Here is a 7,828-nt window from a genome sequence, read left to right on the forward strand (position 1 = left end):
TGTTATAGGGAAGATAGGTCTTTTTGTTATAAGGGAAGATAACCCAAAACTGTTGCATTCAGCCTGTGCTCCATGGACCTATGGGGTACTAAGTAGGAATCTACTGGAGATAAATAAGAAAAACATGTTATTTATAGTCTTAAATTTGCTACAAGGGGACCTTTATCTCTCATTAAAAATATGCCAGGGGTTTGCAAATCTCATTGACTGGAAAACCCTGGGCATATATACTGGAAATGGCTCGTTCTTGTCCCACCAACAAAATATCGATGAAACTCTATGCTGCCATCTCATGTAATTTTTCTGTGAGTTTCTCTACACTTCCTTAAAACTTCCAGCTATTTAAAAATACCCAAAAACTGAGCAAACTGAAGAAGAATCTGTTTCATTCAAAGAAGAGTGTAATTTTCTGTCCCTCAGCTGTAGCAGAAAGCTTGAAAATGTCAAATGAGAGTAATCCAGAAATCAAAGGCCAAATGGATCGCATTTCTGCTTTACATCTTAAGTCTTTTGAGCCTGCTAACGCCAGTTAGTTGCCATGAATTTATTTTCCAGTACTAGAAAAGCAGGCTTTCCATCCAGTCAATAACATGTACATACTCTTAATCATTTTTATGACTTTGCTATAGTCATATTTAGCAGGGCAGACATTGCATAACTCGATATATAATAACTTGTTCTATTCTATTTCTGCAGTAAGGACCTTTCCTCTTCTATCCCCCCAACAGAAAAAAAAAAATACAGAATATTAGTAAGACAGCTTGTTGGTAGCTTTAATAGTTAAGATTTTTTTTTCCAGTTTTACACAGAGAAAAAGAAAAGAACTCACTGTGCATTTCACACAAGCACAGCCAAATATTTGGTTCTACTTCCAGAACTGAATCACCAGCACTGCTGTGAAGCAGCTGGGAGCTTGAAGTGCAATCTTAGTCTTGGCGTACCAGGAAGCATACAAAGTAGCCCAGTCTGGTGTCTCAAATTCCTGGAGCTGGAGCTGCTATGAGTAACTCTGACAATCTAGTGCAGGTTTTTGCCCACTGGTGGGTTCATTATTGCAATCACCTTGCCTCTCTTACAAAACTTCATCTCTGCTTGTGTTTGTGTACTTGTTTTTTACCTCCCTCCTGTCTTAATCTCCCTCTTTCTCTCCCTGCCTCTTCTATTACATTACTTTTGCCTTGTTTTCTTTTCTTTCTTTCTGCCTTCTGCAGAAAAGACAATTTAAATTGAAGATAGGTGTTTCTAACATATAAAGGAAAGAGTATGGCTTGGCACATATACCTGGACTCTAGATCAAGGATTGCAGTAGAACATCTTCTACTACACCCTGCCTACGAGTCCTCAGCCCACAGATGTTGATGGTGTCAGGCCCTCTTCTGTGCTTGTCCCTTGTAATGGAGCAGGAGTGAAGAAACTGAAATGGGAAGGAATTAATGGGATAGGAAGGATCCCTGTGACACCTATGCCTCACAGTGCACAATTCTTTTTAGGATTTTGATGTAGAGAAAGGGTAAAAAATGTAGCAGGCTCCAGGATGCAGACATCCAGAGTCTTTGTCTTCATATTTGTATTATGATCAGCACTCAGGGTGCAAACTTTCTGTTTTACAGCTTACATTTGACATCCCCTACCCTGCTACCAGAAAAGACAGTGCCTCACTAGCCTGCACTAAAGAAAGGAAAAAAATATTGCAAGTAAAAAGTTCAAATCCAAGTCCTGGCAGCGAAAAGATCCAGGTTTTCATCTAATCAGTTCCCCTTTCAAGGACAGGAAGAGGCCTTGCACTGGAGATTTTACAATCTAATTAGAAATAACAGATAGAGAAAACTCTTTTCCAGCCTCCAAAGCTGTTGCATCTGCATTATCCATTTTCTCTGACCTTGGCAACTTGAGTCTTGTTTTGTTCAGCTCACCTTTTCATTTTGGCCTTTGCACACTATTTTATATACACTTCCCCATGTGTCTCTGGTACATCTGGCAAGTCCTTTATCTCAAATTCTTCATTACCATCATTCTACTGCTCTCTATTATTAGGTATTCAGAAATTGATTCTCACTGTTGTGCTGCCCATTGCAGAAATATCCATTTCCAACCTGCTCAATTTGCAGATAGGTATGTTCATGTTTTTTCCATGGGGAGATACTACTTCCCTCCTGCTGGGAAGAAATTGCCCTTTCATTCCATCATCCCAGGTCAAAACCTTCCTTGAGATTACCTGTGTCTTGAGACTTATAAAAAATCTCGATAGAGGTTCAGGTGTATAAGAAGCCCTGACTGCCTTATGGAACACTAAAAAGTCAATATTCCCCTGAACTTTCCAATCTGTGTTATAGCCATTTCTTGCCTTTAGTCTCCTATTGAGATTAGAATCTGCTTTAGATGGAGACTGTTATCTGTTCCATATTTAAAAAATTCTTAAAGTCAGGTCCTGGCTTATGTGGAAGGTCACTGCAGAAATGATGAGGATGGATGGAAAAGTGCTATTATCTCCCTCTTACAGACAGCTAAATCAGAAAGACAGCATGTAACATGGCAGCGGCAGGGCCAAAAGCTTAGTCCCTATCTTCCAAATCCCAAAATGGGCTTTCCGTATGAAAACAGCCTTTCTTGCTGACTAATATGTGGTGGAACTGTGCATGGTATCTCTCTTAATGCTATGCAGTGTGTATGATTAGCCTGAATTCTCGTTGTTGGACTTTCATTGCCGTTCCTTACAATGGAATTCCTTGCAAGTCCAGGAAGAGGTCTTTCTATTTAACCCTTTACCCATGCTGCATTTAAGCAAACGACAATGTTTTGCCACTTTTCAAAGCCCCATATTTATCATTCCGGGAGTCAGAGGCAAAAATAAAAAACTTATTAATTTGATCAATATGATGGCCAGTTTTCTCTACCCTGCATTCCCCTTTACTCTCCCAGCAGTTCTCTGCATGCTCTCAGTAATGCTTAACTTCTAGGGAATTTTTGCCCATTTAGCCATTCAGTTTCTAGTTACCTCACTTCTTTGCTTATAACAAAGACCAACGTGTGTTAATTTTTAAGCTGCTCACTTTCAGCTGTAGAGTCTTATTTATCTGTTTTATTTCACTTGCCGCTACTGAAGTGTAAATATGGGCACTATCAGTATTTCACTTTGGCTGTCTTTTCACACATTACAGTGCCTTACCAAACTATGTGTATTGGTGTCTTCGTAAACTTTAATAGTTTCCAAATTTCCAATAAGCCAAGTTGATTTGAAGAAATTTATATTGGAATTTAATATCATTATGATTATTAATATGGATACAGTAGGCCCCAAATCTGCAACAGTGAGCATTTTTAATAAGAAAAAATTTCCAGCTTTTAATAAGACAAACCACACCTACACTGTGTTATAGCAAGACCTGCTTAAGATTTTTAACATCTATGAATGGATTAATTTTATTACGTCTTTTTAATAACAGAACGGATTAAGGCAGGAGAGGGTCAAGCTGGCATTTCTTGATGTACATGCTTAGTAACTTCTGTGTGCCCTGAGAACTTACCACTTGCTTTTATCTTTGGAACTGCCTGCAGTACCTATGCCCCTCTGAGACTTATACGCATAGAGAAAATCATAGCACTGATTTAAGGGTCTGAAAACACATTTATATATCTCCCTTCAGGGGCTGAATTCTATTGAGAACAGCATGTTCTTTGCAAGCTGTGTTTCAATGCCCAGGACATCACATCACACTGGCACTCAGCTGGTGTAAACTGGAAGAGTCCATTAACTTCCCAATGGGGAGCTAAGCATTACTGAAGTGTGACCTCTTAGAAATGATGAAGTTCAGGAGGACTGTCCATGTGGATGTGTGAAGTACACTTTTTTTGTAAGAGCATGAGTGCTAGAAATTCAGCACTGTCAGTTTAAAACTTAGATGATTGTTTCCTACCTAGTCTGTCTGCCCAAGTGTCATGGTTTCAGTTGAGATAGAGTTAACTTTCCTACTAGCAGCTGGTATAGTGCTATGTTTTGGATTTGGGATGAGAGTGGTGTTGATAGCGCACTGATGTTTTGGATAAGTAGTCAAGGCCTTTTCTACTCCTCACACTGCCCCACCAGCAGTTGGGACTGCACAAAAAGTTGGGAGGAAACACAGCTGGGACAACTGACCCTCACTGACCACAGGGATATTCCATACCATATGATGTCATGCTCCATATATAAAGCTGGGGGTAGAAGAAATAAGGGGGGCATGATCAGAGTTATGGTGTTTGTCTTCCTAAGTAACAGTTACACATGACGGAGCCCTGCTTTCCTGGAGATGGACGAATACTTGCCTACTGGTGGGAAGTAGTAAATGAATTCCTTGTTTTGCTTTGCTTGCATGCGCAGCTTTTGCTTTACTTATTAAACTGTCTTTATCTCAATCCATGAGTTTTTCCTCACTTTTACTATCCTGATTTTCTCCTCTGTCCCAGGGGGAGGGTGAGCAAGAGGCTGTGTGGCCCTAGTTGCCAACTGGGTTATGACTGACTACAATAGTCATCCTCAGTTTCCTTGGTCCCAAACTGACATGTAAAGAGCTGCACCATTTTATAGTCACTCAGATCTGCCTGTGTCTTTTCCATCTTTGGGGGTTGCTACTACCTGTGGTGATACAGGGCATTTCTCTCTGGAGTTTGAAATCACGTGGCACTACTAGAGCTGTGTGCTATAAGAAGACATGTATACACCAAGCCTCACAAATTAACTTTATTGCATTTGGAGATGGCTTACTAGTAATGGCTAGATTGTCTCCCAGATCATATACTTATGCAGGGCATAAGATAGCTATAAAGGGAACCTTGGTTAGCTAACTTCAGATACCTTGGCTGGCTAAATTCTGATACAAATGCCTACATCCATCTAATATTAGGTGAGAATACTCCCACAGTAGATATCTAGAATTTGGCACATAGATTGCATTAAATCCAGAATTGCTGCTATGAATGAGGAAAAATTTGGTTCAACTGCTACTTTGACTTTTTGGGGTTTTTTTAATATGAACTAAATCCAATACCAGCTGAAGCTAGTAACTTCTATCATGAAGTTTGCCCAGTGGATGTCCTATGCATTTTTTTCTTGTTTTAGGTTCCTAGGATCAATAACAGCTATGACATGTAATTGAGTCCACAGTTCTCTTTAAGGTTCCAGTTCTTATTCTGTTGCTAATAAACCTAGATATACCTTAAGGTATCTTATTTCCGTAATTTAAAACTGGGCAGTGCAACAGAAAAATCTTTCTTACGGAGAGTCATCAGCAATAATTTTAGCTAAATTATATGTGTGGTTAATAATACAAATAAATCAAAGAATTTCAGTTGAAGAAATTGAGTGAAGAATGAGTGGCAGGAATTATTCTTCTTTTACATAAGGCAATGCTTTGCTTGTCTTCGTTGCAGGTTGATGAGATCTGCCTTAAACACAGAGGGATATAGATAATTGCAATGAGTTATAAATTGAATATGAGTCAGCAATAGAAGGAGTAATAAGAGAGTACAAGTGGGAGAGCAGTTGTTGGTGTGTGCGAATTTGCATGGCTTACATATCAATTTGTCTGTTGCTGAACTAGTTATAAACTGTCCATACTCACATTACTGAACAGAATGCTGTTTCATCCACATAAATCCATTTTGCTTGGTGCCTAATACATGGTTCTGCATCTAAATAACAAATGTTCAACCATTACATCATTTCTAAACATTGTTGGGGACCAGAATGACATCTCTGAATCATTGGAACTGCAACTTGTAAATGGTTTGAGAGTCCTTCTGTTAAGTTCTGACCAGGGCTAATTTCAAACTATGAACCACAAAGAAATGTGGAGATTTGGTGCAGAAAAAAAACAGATGGAGAAAGCTAACAATGACCATAACCTAATATAACATACTGCCCAAAGAGGGAAGAATATAATGGGAGATGTCAAAGCTTATGATTTAACTAATCCATGAGACAATTTAGGTAACTTTAAGGAAAATGTGGCTAATTTAGGAATAGTGGTAGTCATGAATACAACAGATGCCCACATTGTTCATTTCCTTAGCAAGTCTAGATGATGAGACAGAGTGAACCTTCAGCAAATTTGCAGAGTAAGCTAAATTTTGAGAAGAGGTTGAGATACCAAAAGGAGGAGTTTCAGACCAGGAAATTTTGATAGTCTGGAGGACTGAGTCAGACTACTTGCAAAGTTCACCTAGGAGAAACTGAAGTGCTCCAAAGTCTTGCACAGAGCTCTGCAAAGCCTGGGAACTCACTACTGAGAAGGACCTGAGAGTTACAGTGGATGCTAAATTGAATTTGAGTCAAAGGTACAATCATTTTGAAAGATTCTGATTATTTATTACGAAGAATTGTTTCCAACAGGAGGATCATGCAGCACAGAAAAAGGCTACTCAAAGAGACAGAAATCTCCACCCTCAAATTTTTTGGACTTGGCTTACCTTACCTTTTGTCTAGGTGAAATTACCATTTATATGGTTTGTAGTTGCTCACAGTCCTACTTTGATCAAAAGGTTTAAGGTCTCTGGAGGTTCCTTCCAACAAACATACCTATGATTCTCTATTTGCATTAGGCTCTGAAGCTCTGAGTTGAAGAAACAAGCTTTCTGAGTCAATGTGAGTACCTCCAACCTGCACATTTCAATGCTATGCACAGATCTTAGCTCATGTTCTGGGAGCAGAGCAAGGCTATCCTCATTCAAGCAGAATTATTAGTTCAGGAACAACATTGTGCTGACATGGGTACTGCATTTCTACATCAAGAGCTATTTTGTTTGTAGTTAAATTGTCTCTATAGAGCACTAACGTAAGCGGTTTTAAAACATATAACAGACATTTCAGTCCACATTGAAAACAGCAATTTCAGTACACAAAGTTTGTAAAGTGCTACATTTGGTGCTGTAAAAGAAACTAGAATTTTGAGGCAGGAGCAAATTTTGTCTAACTTTAAACTCATTTTGGACACCACTGGTATTTCATTGCAGAGGTAGTGAACTGCTACATATACTGCAGAGGTTGGACTGGTATTTTGGATCTCATCAGTATGGGAGACAGGGACCTGCCCTTTGTGATAGTAAATATTACTTTCACAACTAAATGAGGTGCGCAAGTCCCACTGTGTTCCCTTCCTAAAGTCTAGTCTTTGAGGCTATATCTATACTGCTTATGAAACCGTACCTGGGGTATCCTCCGTTGTCCATGCTGTTTAATTCTTAGTTTGTACAAACTAGCAAGTAAGAAAATGCCAAGGAGTGTCTCATGGGATTGCAGAGGCCAAAGTCCCTTCCCAGTTGGGAATAAGGACAACACCGAATGGGACTTTATTCCACAATCCTGAAATGCCCTTAAACCACTTCCAAGGTATGCATCTTAAACACCTAAAGTTTCATGTTATGGAAACACCGCAAAGTGTGTCAATTATGTCATAAGCTTACAAGGGTGTCACTTAGAGCCCAGAGGGATCACAAATCCAAGTGCTACATTGCTGTGGATGCACTCTAATCTTGCCAGTCATCTCACAGACAACCTGTGGATGAGCTATGCCATTAGGAACAGACAAACATACCATGTCCTTTGAATTTGAAAAAACATCTCTCTCTGTACTTGGAATTATGCTTTCAGAGGGCAAACCTGAATTTGAAGAGATGGCTTCAAAATATAATGTAGATTTTGTGTCTTTGCAAAAAACAAGAAACCAAAGGTTTCCTCAAGCCCTTGGCTCATTGTCAACAGATCCTAAGAATTTTCAAGGCACTTATGTGCATCTTAAGAGGCATCCTGAGTACTGTGGGTAAGGGGAGTCCTCTTTCCCCAACGTTCTCCAGG

This window comes from Larus michahellis, chromosome 5 (genome assembly GCF_964199755.1).
Source record: "Larus michahellis chromosome 5, bLarMic1.1, whole genome shotgun sequence".
Lineage (NCBI taxonomy): Eukaryota > Metazoa > Chordata > Aves > Charadriiformes > Laridae > Larus > Larus michahellis.